This window comes from Scleropages formosus, chromosome 16 (genome assembly GCF_900964775.1).
Source record: "Scleropages formosus chromosome 16, fSclFor1.1, whole genome shotgun sequence".
In the NCBI taxonomy this organism is placed as follows: domain Eukaryota; kingdom Metazoa; phylum Chordata; class Actinopteri; order Osteoglossiformes; family Osteoglossidae; genus Scleropages; species Scleropages formosus.
In genome coordinates, this window is record NC_041821.1 from 18,363,995 (window position 1) to 18,379,232 (window position 15,238).

Here is a 15,238-nt window from a genome sequence, read left to right on the forward strand (position 1 = left end):
TCCAGCTGTATACATGGGTAAAATAATTTTAAGTAGCTTAACACTGTAAGTCACTTAGCAGAAAAGCATCAGCTAAATGAATGAATGTAAACTGGTCAAAGGCTGCAGTTTAATTTTTGATTTTTTTTAAAACTTTGGTCATAACAAATAAAGCACTGTTTTTACTCAAAACCTTCCGTTTGTTAACCACAGGCTACAACTACAATACAGTCCTGCAAAGGGCAAAAATTAATATTGGTTTCAATATTCTTTCTGTTAATCTAGTCTGCTGAAAACCTGTTCATCTGTTTTCTATTTTTGATATTTTTTACGGTTTATTTTCAGCTGCTTTTCCAGTACAGACCTATGGTGTGGTGCAAACTTCTGGAAGTGTAGGGAGTGAGCCACGGTACCCCACTATATTACGGAAATTTAGAGCTGCGTGTTTCTGAACTGTTGGAAGAAAATGGAGCACCTTTAGGAAACACATGCAAACAAATGGTGAAACGTGAACTCTGTCATAAAATGTTCAACTGATCAATTTATTGTTGTCCCCCTGAAGACAGGGAAGACAGGGTCCATTTGTCATACATTTGATCCCTGTTCAGTCTGTGTGTTTGCGTGTTCTCTGCATGTTTGTGTGCTTCTCTTCTGAGTGCTCTGGTTTCCTCCTACAGTCAAGAGACATGTCTTTTGTATGAACTAGTAGTTCTGAATTGCCTGCAGTATGTCTCCATATGCAGTGCCTGTATATACTGTACATTGCTGTAGAGTATAAATTATTGTACAGCATTTACTGCAGCGTTTCTGGCATTATAAGTTACCTTGGATTTTGGACGAAGGTGTCAGCTAAATACAAATTAATAATACAAATGAATAATAATAATAATAATAATAATAATACAACATTAAACTTAGCCACCAGATGGCACTGTTGGTCCAGGAGAAAAATGAGTCATTGCTGTTACCCTGAGTGGTTGTGCATTGTCTTTTTCATATCTTGTCTCTAGTCTTTTTTTCCCCTTCAGTGCAATGTTTAGGTCAGTGCAGATTATGAGATTATTATCTTACATATTATAAGATCGATGTATTTTATAAGACGCACGCACCCACAATGTCTACAACCGCTTGTTTCGAATGGGGTTGCGGTGAGCCGGAGCATAACCCGGCAAGGCTGGAGGGAGAGGGGACACACCCAGGATGGGACGCCAGCCTGCTGCAGGGTGCCCCAAGCAGGGCTTGGACCCCAGACGCACCAGAGAGCAGGCCCCGGCCAAACCCGCTGTGCCACGGCCTCCCCCGTATTTTATAAGCTTTTGTACTAATGTATTTCTCTTGTGAAATTTCTTAGAAAACAGTATTTTAAGACACAACAAAAACTGTGTGGCTACAGGTCTTGGGATGTGTTTGCTGAGGATTAATTCTTCTGACAGAAAAGTTGTATAACAACAAAACAGGTAGGCCTGTGCACAAGGACTGAAAAATTAAACAGAAGCAATGCTTGTCTCCCAAAATCCCCAAGTAATACAGAATAATATTATTATGCCACTGAGAGATTAAAATTGAATGGTCTAGACAGCAGAGGCACATAATGCAACCTAAAATATAGTAAAAGCTGTTTATTCATGGCAAAACATGAGCATACAGATTAAGAAAGGCTTTATTTATGGCACAGGGCATATATTTCATGTATTTCAGAGTCACCTTTGTTTCAGATCTGCCCAGGACCTGAAAAGATTTTGCCAGAAGGGCACATGTGGACAGCAATGCACATCTGGAACTTCACTGGAATGTTCCTTGGGAAGAGGAAGGAGGGGTGGAGACAGGATAATGTACGTTTAAACAAGATTTCATGGAAGGTTTTACTCACCAGGGAGACCCTCGACCAGCGCAGGATTCGCGAAAGGCCTGTGTGTTTCTTTTCTTCCTCTGAGCACAACGTGCTGACCTTGGAGTGCCTGGTGGGCCCCGCTGACAAATGCTTTCTGGATTTGGGAGTTGTGCTTTTGGGGAGGCCCACTTCTGGGGCCTCTTCAGGATACAAGCTCAGTCCCAGCCCGGCTGTTGCCCAAGAAATAAGTAAAACAGACTCTCAGGCATCCCCCCCGACTGCTCTCTGCTGAGATCTTTCTCGACCTGAACTGGTGGTCCTGATGGACACATTCCAACACCACCAGGCTTCCGCATCAGCGCGTGCACACGTGTGTGCGTGTGAGCTACAGCGTCCTTTGCTTCACTGCACTTTCGTGTTGAGCAGACCTAGATCCCACACAAGAATGGCAGTCATCTCCTGAATTTTATGGACACCACTTTCTTTCTTCTGCGACGAGAATGTTGACATCTTGAGGATGTCTGTACTGTTTACTGGTCCCAGATAGTCGTAACTGAGAACATGCCTATTGTAGGGTGGTGTGCAGAGCGCAGATCCCTGAGCTGTCTGGCCTCTTGTTGGGTGAATAACTGCTGGCAGTGTTTTGGAGGGGCACACAGAGCCAGGCGCTTTGTGACCAGGCCTGGGTGGGAGTGGGGGTGGGATAGAGACCGTTTAAGGGCTTTCATTTAAAAAAAAAAAAAAAAAAAAAACAGGCACAACCAAGAATTTGAGGAAGTGCTTTTGAAGGCCTCGCTCTTGGCCTCCTTCATACTCCGCATGGAGAGTCTATCGCAGGAGCCTCCACATGTCCCAGCGAATGACATTTCAGAGTTTGTTTTCGCTAGTTTGGCCCTTGTAGGCTGCTCCTGTTTTTCCTACCCTTTCATTAAACGAAGGAAAGAATGACCTCATTACTGGATGGTGAAAGCTGTCTGCTGCCCGAAACTGTGCCGCCTGCTTTGACTGGTGGTTCCATTACGCTTTAAGGTGAAATAGGTTGGTGGTTTCGCATAATCTTCAGGAGATGCGTGGCTTAGCTGGGGCGCTGTGTTACGCAACTTTTCCGAAAAATGACAAAGAGCGACAGGTAGTCAGGTGGCCGAAGACCTGAACTTGTGTGCAAATATAGGCACCTGGAGAAGTTTCTTTGGAGAGGCTTAACCTATATTGCTTGGTCTAAAATATCCGTGTGAATAACTAGATTCTGGGCGATATTACAGGATGTCTGGGCTGCTTTTCAGTCAACATTTGCTTATCGGCTTCATTTACCAACAAAAACAATCATTTTTACATGTCTAACAGTAATGTCGTCCTCTCTATGTGTGACTTTGCACCCTGTTGCCAGCTAACCCCAGATTATACCATTAGGGCAGCAGGTTATGGGCTCCAAACACATTTTTTCCATTTTGTGCATCTTTGAGGTCGTGTGGGAATCTCCTAGCTGAGACATCCCACCGAAGCCACTGGACAAGCTGAAGAACTGTCAAGATCCGCAGAAACTGAACAGCGGAGAAGCAGGACTGAGAAGTGGCCCTGGGGACCTCATGGAACGGAGCCTTGGAAACAATGGGATTCGTTCGTCCCCCGGGGGTCGACTCCTCTGAGCCGAAATCACTGGTCTCTAAGAAGCTGTGCTTGAACAGAAGGGCCCAACGATAACTGCTTGTTATTATTTGCGTATTAATCACGTTACTCATGTTTTCCCCAGAGTTACCCAGTGTTACCTGCTTATACTGCTGAATATTTCACCTGCCAAACTGAAGCTGAGCGTCGTTCTAAAGGGGACAGAAAGGCTCCTCCTGCTGCTCAAGCCAACAAGTTCCGTGATGTAAGTCTGTATCCTTAACAACCGCTCTCCCTGCTTTAGTCCCCTATGCTATCGCTAAGGGCACTCTGCTCATTAGCATGCAAAGTCTCAAGGTCCTTCCCGACTCTGGAAAGTGCCGGATGGTGTACGCAGCGCACCAGCTGATTCAGCACATTTACTGAATCTGGCACGGTGACTTGCGCTCGCAGCCCAGCCGTAATTATCTCTGCTTTATCGCACCTCCCAGTGTTGAGCCTGGTTTCCACGGATACGGTCAGCACAGGCACAATGGGAATGGCATCAATGCTCTCCCCAAGCGAGGCGGAACGAGCAAAGCCCCTTTCAAACATGCGGAAGGTGCTGGAGCAGCTGAGACAGCAGGGCAGCCAAAACAGATTCCCATCAGCCTCCAGGAATCCTGACACAAGCTGAAGTTCTGCTTAAGTTCATAAGTACACGGTGTGTGTTCTTCTACTGCTGCCTGTGCGACACTCTTCTGTAACAGAGCGGAAAGTTTTGCCCGTTTAAACAGTCGGATATTTCGCAAGATCAATCGGAGCTCCTTTCTCAAGGGTGCTGCAACAGGGCAGCTCTTGGGACTTGAACCAGCAAACTTGAGGTGCGAGGTCCCTCTTCCCAACCTCTCGGCTCCTCGTGTATGAGGGTGAGAGGGGGGCGAGAGGAGGCACCAGAGCAAATCTGCACCACATGCACGATCCAGTAAGGGAACAAGGGTTTTTTGTGCTCCGGGTTTGGTGCTGTTTGCGTGAGGCCTTCGCTGGGATGCGACTGGAAACGTCCCCTTTGGACGACAGACAGAGGTCTAATTATTTTTATCCCAGCCTGCAGCTGTTTTTTATGGCTCTGGCAGGGGAGGCCTGAGGCCGGCGGCTGCCAGGAGGCAGGGGCTGAAAAGCTCTTTCCTACAATAGGAATAAAATCGGAAAAGTTGACCGTGGGCCCAGAAACGAACGCCAAATGAAAGTGAGCGGCAGACAGTGTATTTTCCATGAACCCATGCACCCATTTAAAATATTTTTTCACTCTTTTGGAAATGAGGCTCCTTTTCCAGGAGAAACATGTAGCGGGGCCGAGGGGGAGGGCCGTGGGTGCCGGGCGGATTTTAGCGCTCGAGAAGTGTTATTTGGGGCCTTCAAAGTGGGGCAGAGGCAGAGGAAAATGAAAGGAGAAAGAGCGGCATTGTGTACGGGCCAGCAAGCTTGGCGGCCTGCCCCCGCTCGCTCCGTGTCCAGGAACAGGGGGGTGTCGGGGGCAGCTCTCCCAGTGCTGTGTGTGGCTGCCCTGTTTCCTCGCTAAATGGTGCGCCCTGTCCCGGTGCACTCGTTCACCCCCCCAGCCCCCGCAGCTGTTATGCACCAAAACACTCCCACGGAAGGGGGTCATCGGAGGCTATACTAACCAGCACAGCGGCCCTTTGGGTCTGTCTGCTCTTAAAACGGATGCGCTGCTTGAGCTGCCTGATGGGTAAATAAATGCGCACTGACACCGCGCTGCACAGGTCCGAGTTCTGCCTGTGCCCTGAATAGCGGCACTGAGAAAATAACCCAAAATGCCAACTGCTGTAACTGTACCAGTTTCGGCTTGCAGGTTACGAGCGTATCCAGACTGCAATGCAGGCCATCCTGGTGACGAAGGATATTGCGACCCCTTCCGAGATCCTGCCGCAAGACTGTGAAATGTACCTGGGAATTCTTCACACGGGAACGCGTGACGGTAAAACGAGGAGCGTTTCTTTATCTCAGTTCCTTGGGTAATTTGAAGTATTAGACGTGGCAGAAATATCAGGGAACGAAAAACAATTATCTTTGTGGTCAATTCAGCCTAAGTGCTCTCGATGTCAATGGCAATAAATTGTTCCCCACCGGACGGCCGCGAGTCCTCTGCGGAGGTGCGTCGGTGGGCCGTCGGGAAAAAAGAAAAAAACCGTGCTCGGTGCTGGCAAGATTATGACAAGACACACGGAAAGCAGCTAATGCGGATCAAAGCGTCTGGGGACCCGTAGGTCAGACGCCTCGCAGCAGAGCTGCGGTCACGCTTCTACCAGCAGGGGGCACTGCTGTGCCAGAGAGCTACTTACTGTTCCCCCACATCCGCGCCCTTTCCGCCGGAGACGGGGAAGGGGGCGACGTGCTTGCTCCGATTGGCCGCTCGCTTCTTTACAGTAAAGATGAGGGGTCGAAGGCGGGATAGGAAGAGCGGTGGGCGGAAAAGCCACATATTGGAAACGGCCGGGCGCTCCCTGCCAGCGCTCTCAACGATTATGGCCATTCCGTAAGCAGCGTCGGTGATCCGCGCTCGTTGTCACGGCGGCCTGACAGGAATGTCTGACGCTCAGCTCTGATGCTAAGGATACAGGTGTAGACAACAACACTGAATAAGAGGCTTTGGGCCTGTGGGCCAGGGTGGGCGCCTGGACTCCTGGAAGGGACATGCTCCTTGTTTGAGTCTGAGGGAAAGTGCAGTCGAGTTTGGTTAATTTATTCCGGGCTCTTTGTGAGACGAGGAGTTGGAAAGCCTCTTCTTGTCGGGAATGACCTCAAAAAACCTCTTGCGCAACATCGGGCTCGAACAGCACCGTTCTCAGACTGTAAACAACTTGTGTGTGTGTTTAAAAAGATTTTTTCGAAAAACCCATCTGGAGTTCCGCTCTGAAGAAAATGATTTTTTTTTTTTCGCCTCTCTGTTTAGTCATAGTTAATTACCCCTCTCTTGTGTGTCCTTCCCAAAACCTTCTCAGTGACAGCAGACTGTGAGGGTTGAACATGAACACACACCTCCTGCCTCATGTCCATGCTGAGCCACCTGCTTCTTTCCACGCCGGAGTCTGCATCTGGGCCCTGCGGAGCAAAACCGCTTCGCCGACCCTAAGAAGCTCAGCTCAGTTCGGGTTCCCTGAGCCTCCTCTCCACCACTGGTTCTTGGACTGGGCTCCTGACCGCAGTGTACGCACCAGTCTGCTGACCAGTCGCACGGCAGCCGCAGCACGCCATTCAGTTTCGAAAATAAAGTGAGCAGACCTCACTGTTTTAGAGAGCAGCAAGTAGAGTAGTGGTGGAGCGGTCACCTTCCACAAGTACGTTCAAATCCCACCTCCTGCTGTTGTACCACTGATCGAAGTACTCACTGTGAATTACTGCAGTAAAAGTTACCCAGTTTTATAAATGGGTAAATCACCAAGTTGCCTTGAAAAAAAAGTGTTGGCTGAATGAGTAAATGTAAATTTTATTCTGGCGACAAAGCAACACTGGGTAATTCTGCAATCGTGGAAACGCACTAAAGCTGGGAGGCCTTTACGGCTCAGGTGGAGATGCCTTCGAGAAGGTTAATTTCCTCTCCAGCCTTCGAATGGAAATTACCACCATCTGCCTCTCCTCGTATGCGGAGACCCCCAAAGAGCATCCGCGTTTAAACAGGGTCTGGAAAGTATGAGTTCCTGTTTGTGTGTAATTTCTGCCGGTGCTCAGGTTGTGGGGGCCGAGGCGGGAATGTGCGGATCCCCAGAGGTTCTGCCAGCACCATCGCGATCCTTGGCGACCCCCTCTTCCTCTCGACAGACAGACACTGTTCTTGCTCACTGTGAGGGAACCGCCGCCATACATTTATTCTGTTACGACAGCCATGGGCGCCCCCTCCTCTGTGCCCCCGGTTAGAATGTCCCCTGACCACGTCCCCGTGTAGCCCGTCTTCCTCCCTCAGACGGTTCTCACACCGCAGAATGTGACCAACAACAATCGCAGCTGCAAAAAGCTGAAGGCCCGACGTTGCTCATCTCAAATTCTCAGGGGCGGCGTGGTCTGAAAATCCAGCTCCCTGGATTTTACCGCTGTAACGTCACCCACAGACACAGATGTGAAATTTGAATGAGACAAAGGGACCATACCTCTGTCTCCCATATCACCTTTTGCTTCCCTTTAACCCCTTGCAGCCCCCAGCCCTGCTGTCCCCTTGCTGCGTCAGTGAGGCCCCCTGTTCAGGTAGAGTAAAGGACGAATTTCTCTTTAGGTCCTCCACTCTACCTGATATCCAGGACCAAGCCTTGCTGTTCCCAGCCTTCTTTGAACTTCTAGCGTCACTGTGCCATTGTGGTGAGTCACTTGAGCCAAGCCTTGGTGCCTCCCAGCTGATACCTTCAACCTCCACAGGTGGAAACAGCAACAAAGTCTGAATCACCAGAGGAAAATCCTGCCTTTGCACAACCACATATAAGCTAACGTGTGTGAGAAAATTAATGAAAACAATTAAATGAGTGAATGAAATATATCAAGCTTAGTCTTCTCCAATGACACATTGTAACGCATATAAATGGGAGAGTCGGTAAGTTCTGAGACTGGCCACTGTGTGGTGCTGTTGAGTTCTTATTACTGATGGCCTGAAGCCACAACAGTGTCACATGGCTGCCAGTGTTAGAAGTCACCCACTGTACAATGTATGCACAACTGGAGGAAACTTAAAACAGAGAGCATCAGAACGTATGTATTTTAGCCAAAGTAACAGTTGTAAATTAACAATATTATTAACAATAATGTTAACAATCTAATTACTGAAAAGATAATTGACGATGCATTAGAAAACATGAATATATACATAACAGTATATCCGAAGAATATCTTTAGGTATTTCTAGGTTTTTGAATAGTTGTTTTTTTTCCCCTCTTCTTCAATATTAAAGGCAGCACATGAGTAGGTGCTGTGAGACGGCAGGCCCGATTGATCCCTGCTCTGCAAAGCGTAGTCAGGCTACAGCTGTTGTTTTTCCACAGAGGTGACGGTGACAAAGCGCTGAGGTTTTTATTTTTTCCTCTGTCGTCACTATGACTTTGCACATAGGCTAAGGAGAGGAGTATGCCCTGCACTCGGCGTGTGAAAACGAAAAGTGCGCGGCTGTTTGTATGTGACATTTCTGATGCGTGGGGAAAGAGCTATAGGGTTAAACAAAATGGTGTCTCTTGCACGAAGCAGGATTCCTGTTGTGCAACGATCGGGCTGGTTTTTCACGCCCCGCGGACCTCCAGAGCACCTGGCAGCAAATCCCCGGCCGCGGAAGTGCGTCAGAGCAGCAGTGGAGAGACGCCCCTTGGCGAGCTGCCCACGGACCTGTCCTGGGTGCTCGGTGCAAAGCCGGACGAGACGGAGCCTCTGGTTCCTTCACAACTACCTGGAGCTTTTTTCCTGCAGAGGTGTCTTTTATTTCCATTTTATTCATTCTGCTGCAGCCAGAAGTGTAAACAGTGGCGGCAGGGAGGGGGCCGCTGTTTCCCGCCATCAGATGATGCTTCCCGGCGCTCTCCTTAAAAGCAGTGCGCTTGGACAGCGTCCTACGCAGAGAGAGGTAGTGCTGGCAATGATGTGCCTGTAAACTGCCCAGCCTGAGAGCTTCTCTCATGGTCTCCATGACTAAGGGGCTGTAGGTGGTGTAGCAGTTAGAGCTGCCCCTTATAGACCCAAATGACCCATGTTTCATTCCCACCTCCTGCTGCAATACCCTTGAGCAAGGCTCTACTCCTGGATTACTGCGGTAAAAATAGTGTGCAAATGGTAAATACTGCAACTTAAGTAGCTTAACGCTGCAAAGCGCTTTGGAGAAAAGCGTCAGCTACGTGAAAAACTGTAAATATTTATAGTTCTCTGTCATCCCATCAAGTCTATCCCGTTCATTGTCTTGCGGCTTCCGTTTGACCATCTTTTCACTTGCAGAAAGTCCCACAGATACTTGTTTTTGACTCGTGAACTCTGCCCGACTTGTTTTCAGTTTTGCTACAGGCAAAGTCCAGCTCGCCCACCTGGACAAGCAACACAGCAGTCCAATGAATTTGCGGGCGGGGGTTTCATAAGCCGGGGAATGTCGGCACTGTCATTCGGGGGCCTAGCTCTCTGCATCGAGCGGCGGCTGTCGTGGGAAAGGGCTGCCTGGCTCGCCCAGCCTGTTTGTCAGGGAGGAAATACTGTACGGAATTATCTCTTGGCAGGCAAGGGCTGGATGACCAACGGCACAAAAATGTAACGTCAGAGAGGGAAAGTGGATGCCTCGTCCAAATTGTAAGGAGGAACAATACACTTATTACAACCAGAGGAAAATAAAATCAGATTATCTGACCAACTGGCTATTTGATAAAAGACAGTCACCTGCCATTTTTTGTCACTGCAGTTTGCACATGTTTTTCCATTGTATACCCTGGTGTTGAGCCACGCTCATGTAGATATATGTAAGGATTTTAGTGGTTCTACCCCCTTTTGCCCTTGCACTTGAAGTGCCCCTGGGAACTGGAAACAGTGATTCACTTAAAAGCCATTTTACATTTTGGCATAAGAAGAGATTTGCTGAACTGTCCTGAGAATTTTGAGAAAGACGCTATAAATACCGTGCTCGAAGACTGTGAAACCCTCGTCTTGAGGGCCCATTATTCATTATGCCATAATGAATTATGAATTACGGTTTAATCCTTGGACAGTTTCTTCTGGGAAAATGGAATAGAGTTGTAGCTGTCCTCTGTTTCATCTCTATCACCACATTCTTACCCCAACCCCCTCCTTACCACTCTGACGAGCTGCTCAACATGTGGAATATGCCGTTATGAAATGCATCGCTTTCCCCTCACCGTGCTAACTCTTTTTTTCAGTTCTTTGTTCATTTAGTCACGGCCAGAGCATCTCCTGCCTCCCCAACCCCCCCACGCGCAACTCCTTCCACTCCTGCATTGTCCCCATGCCAGGGGACACCTGTAGAAGGAGAGACACACACACACACACCCAATCTTCTTCTTGTCTTTACCCACAATTGACAGGCAATGACCTGTGACCCAGCTCACTCGCTCAGAGCAGCAGCAGGAGGAGGATCTGTTCCAAGTACCCCCCCATCTCTATGTCTCTCGCTTTCTCTCGCTCTGTCTCTACCCCCTTGCCAACCCCCAGCCGGGACTTTACGTTGTTTGCATTTCTCTAATGCTTTTGAATTTAAGCAGAAGGGTTTCAGAACAAGCAAGAAAAGAAGGGGGAGAAGAAGAAAAGGGCATCCACTTGCAGTGCACAGACTTGCATCTGTGTTTCATGCTCTCCAATGACTCAGACTCCCGGTAAGGTGCTGCCACAAGAAAGACGGCTTATTTCTTTCTGAAGGTCTTGAGGAACTGTCAAGTGAACATGAGGGCAGCAGGTAGTGTAGCGGTTAGAGATGCTGCCTTGCACCAAAAATGAAACGGGTTTAAATCCCACCCCCTCACTGCTACACCCATTATCAAGGGAGTTTAGCCTGAACTGATACAATAAAGAGAATCGAGCTGCATGAATGGGTAAACAATTTAAAGTAACTTAACATTGCGAATCGCTTGGGAGAGAATTGTCAGCTAAATAAAAAAGTGAGCATTCACATTTTTGATTTTTTTCCTCAGCATATTACTGAATGTGAATATGGTCATGAATGGGTTTCCCTGGATACATGTGAACCCTACCATGTTGTTATTAATGTAAAAAAAAGTGTTTTTTTTTTCCATGAAATGGCGTTTATGAACAGGTTTTGGTGGTGGTTAGGATCTAGGTCTCTGTTATCAAGCAGGATCAAATGGCCTATGTCAGAAGTGATTTGACTTTGCCTGTGTCGCTGTGTAGCCGGCCACGGAAGCTGTGAACCTCCATTAGTACTGCAGCGCTGGGATCTAACCCTGGGTGCTGACACTGTGCACCCCTGCAGGGTCGTGCAGCCATTTTGACCCTGTACTTGGATGACTCTCAACCTGCGCGGCTGCGTGAGACAATAAACACAACGTCATGCAGGGTGCTGCCTACCGAGGCTACCATGGCACTTTTGCGGTTTCGGGTTTAAAATAGATGCACCCTTTGACCCTGCAGTTGTCTTTCAACCCTGGTTGCTACCGCTTTCCCTGAAGGGTTTCTTGTTCTCGGGGGTGCTGGAAACCAGCCCCACGTGCTTGGCATTTATAAAGAGCGGCTGTTGTTGAGAACACTGTGGCCTGAAATAATGGAAGGAGCTGAAAATAGCTGCATTTGCCACCAGGAGAGGTGAGGAGCGGGAAGCACGGCACTGCGGTATGCAAGGGAAATAAGTTAAAGCCCTCAGGCCCAGGACAAGCTGGATGGGGAACTCCCGGCTGAGCCCTTTCTGGACTGGCCTCCGGACTCAGTTACTCAGCAAAATCTTTCCATGAAGACCAGATGAAAGTTCAGAGCGTCAGCATCAGGCTCAAGTTAGCGTTCAAGCTACATTTTATTATTAAGTACCAAGAAGTGTACAACGAGCTGAATGGCGCCCTTCTCGTCTATGATATTTGTTATGCTACGGTGTTAGGATGGATCCCATGTTAGCTCCACTTTGTTGCATACTCAGGTTCTGTGGGGTTCATCTTGGTTATGTTGCATCCACAGAACAAAAAACAAACTATCAGCAGACAGAATCAGTACATTTGATCTGGAGATACTGAAGGTATGTATGCACACAAGCATGCACACAAGCGATCATGTAAGTGATAAGTACTTTAGAAAGTCACCAATATTCCTTTGTATGTCGGCTCAGTCTGGATTAAAGTAGTATTTGCAAACCAACCAAAGAGGAATGGGCGAAACTACTAAGCGGTAAGCTGTTAGAAGCACTTTGGATAGAGGTAGCTGCTCAGCAGAAGAGAAAACAGAATGTTTGAATTTTGCAAGCAAAGCCTTAGTTATATATAATGGAGCATACATGAGAATAGATCATCCCTTGTGTGGTCAACCTCACATTCTCACGAGTTAGTCATGAAGGAGGTCCTTCGGGGCATACCGCGCTGGGACGTTTCTCAGGCGGGTGGGGAAATGAAAACAAAACATGACCGCAGTGACACTGATGTTATCCCGTGTTGCAACGTTGCTGCCAGGAGCAACAACAGCATTTTTTGCATGACCTAGCAATCACGCCCACAATGTCCGTGGTCAGTACGCCAGGTCTGAACCAGGCTGCCTGCTTTTCCGGTTTGTTCTGGAATGAAGCCGTAATAGTACATGTCAACAGGGAGAAGCTTGTGGTGACGTCGCTGCCATAAGACTGCCGATAATGGTTCCAAGATGGAGCTGCTTTGCCGTTCTAAGCTTCACGAAGAAATTTCACCTGAACCGTTCTTGTAAAAGTTTGCAGTTACAAAGAAAGAATGAAAGGAAGAAACAAACAAAATGAAAATTAATGTATGCGGTGTACATAATTTTTGACAGAACATTCTGATAGGCCAGTGAATTAGTTCACGCATGTAATATTAACATGCAGTTAACAGAATATGGAAGTCCAATGTCCCTTTTCCCGCTTTGGTACGTATCTTTCTACATTTTTTTAGCGTAAAACAATCTAATGAATAATGAAGGTTACATTTTTTTTCAGACCTCAGTGTGACAGGAAACTCCCTCCACTCTGTACCCTATTCTCGCTAGCAATGGCCTTATATTAAAAACTGCATCCAGATTTACACTGCCAATGACCAAAGGACAGGAACATTAATCTGCTGTCAGCTTTTGCTTTGCAATTAAAAACCTTTTTTTTTTTTTTTTTTGCCTTTTTTTTAAAATTTGTGAAGCTGTTGAACGAATTCTGCCAAATACTGCCCCATATGACACTGCTGTTGCCTGCAGGTGATAAACTAAATATCGAAGGGCTTAGTTTTAGCTCCCAGGATAAAACATCATCTGCTGACCTAGATTCGTAAATCCACAGTCAGGCTTTTAATTTTGCTTTGAACCTAAGTGCTCATGGTCTGTCCTCTCCATGATGATGATCTCACCTCTCTTCAAGCCTGTCCACAAGCATCGGGTGCAATCGGCCAGTTGGAAGAAGCTTTCACACTTTTAACCAGTGTCACCAATCCACTGGAAGCTCCCAGCCTGTCAGTCTTGGTTAATCTAGACCTGAGGCATGTGCAAGCTGAGACCACTCCATATCCTTATTGCACCTCCCCTCCCCACTTCCTACCTCCAGCAAGATTTGGTATTCTTCTCGAGAATCCGCAGTAAGACAAATTCTAATCTATTGCATAAGGTCTGAAAATGCAAACAAAATATTCAGTGCCTTGTAAAAGTGTTCAGACCCTTGACCAATTCTGTCATTTTACTGAATTCTAAATGGTACATCGAAATTTTCATCTCTGATATTTTATTTCAAAACTCTGACACTCAATATGAAAATTTTAAGGTGACATTGTTTCTATGGTGCGAAAAAGTTTTTCAGAAAAAAATGGATAGCCCTATATGATTTTTGACACGTTAATGCTTTGCAGAACTTTTGCTGCACTAACAGCTTTGCACCTGCTTTGGGATATGATTTTGACCCATTCTTCAAGACAGGTTCGCCCCAGGTTATTCAGGTTGCTTATGGACCACAAATTTTTAAATTGTACTACAGATTGTCCATGAGACTGAGAAAGGACTTTGACTTGGCGACTGTAGGATATTCACCTTTTTGTTCTTAAGCCATTCTATTGTCACTTTGGGCTTGATCTTGGGATCTTTCATCTTCTCCTAAGCTTCAGTTTTTAGAAGACTGAAGTGGGTCCATTTCAGTATTTCCCTGCATTTTTCTCCATCCATTATTGCTTCTGTTTGAAACCACAGCCCACAGCATGATGCTGTCACCACCATGCTTCACTTTAGGCTCACTTCACGTTCGGTTTGTGCCCTGCATTACACTTTGAATATTGCCTTAAAAGTTCTGTTTTGGTCTCAGCTGACCACAAAATCTTTTCTCACAGCTGGGTCACGGTCATGTTTTCTGGAATACCCCAGAAATGCTTTAAGATGGAAATTTTCAAGTAATAGCTTCTTTTATGTCACCCTTCCAGGGACAAACCTGTAGTGCGTGACTGTGTGTGTTTGCGTGGCTACCCTGCAATGGACTAGTGTCCCATCCGTGGTGTACCCTGTCAAGCCTAGCCAACTGTGCTTCTGGGGTAAGCTCTAAATTCCAATGATCCTACCGTAAGATAAGTGATTACTGGTGGAGAGTGAGTGAAATCAACAGACGTGTTTTCAGCACATTTTCTATGTGAATCACCCTCAGATGGCAGCACATGCAGACGCAACGTTTCAGCTCTCCCTCAGTACAGCAGTAGCTTTCCGCGCATATTACCGATATACTGACAGCAGAAATACCCCATATTACCGATCTTAGTTACTTTTCACCAGAGACACCACTTTCATCCCCTCAGAGACCCTATGCCACCAGAGCCCATCAAAATTGCCATCCCACCAGCACAGCACAGCGCAGACGGGGGAGGAAGAGGAAACAGAAGCGGGGACGTGAGCTGGGCCATGTGCTCGACTAAAGGCTAACTCGTACAGACCGGCGCTTCTGAGCCTGTTCCTCGCCACCTCCAGGTCTATTACCAAAAAGATGGACAAGATCAGAAGCAGATTGGACGAGGGACTCGAGGAAGAGCAGAGGAGGAGGACTGTGCGTCTGTGTGAATAACAGTTGGTGCAGTAGGCTATGCATCCCCCCACAGGCCAAGCTAGGTTAGCATTAGAAAGGCTACATGAAAGGACTTCAAAGTTTCAATCTAATTCTTGTTTATTTATTTACCTATTTATTTATTT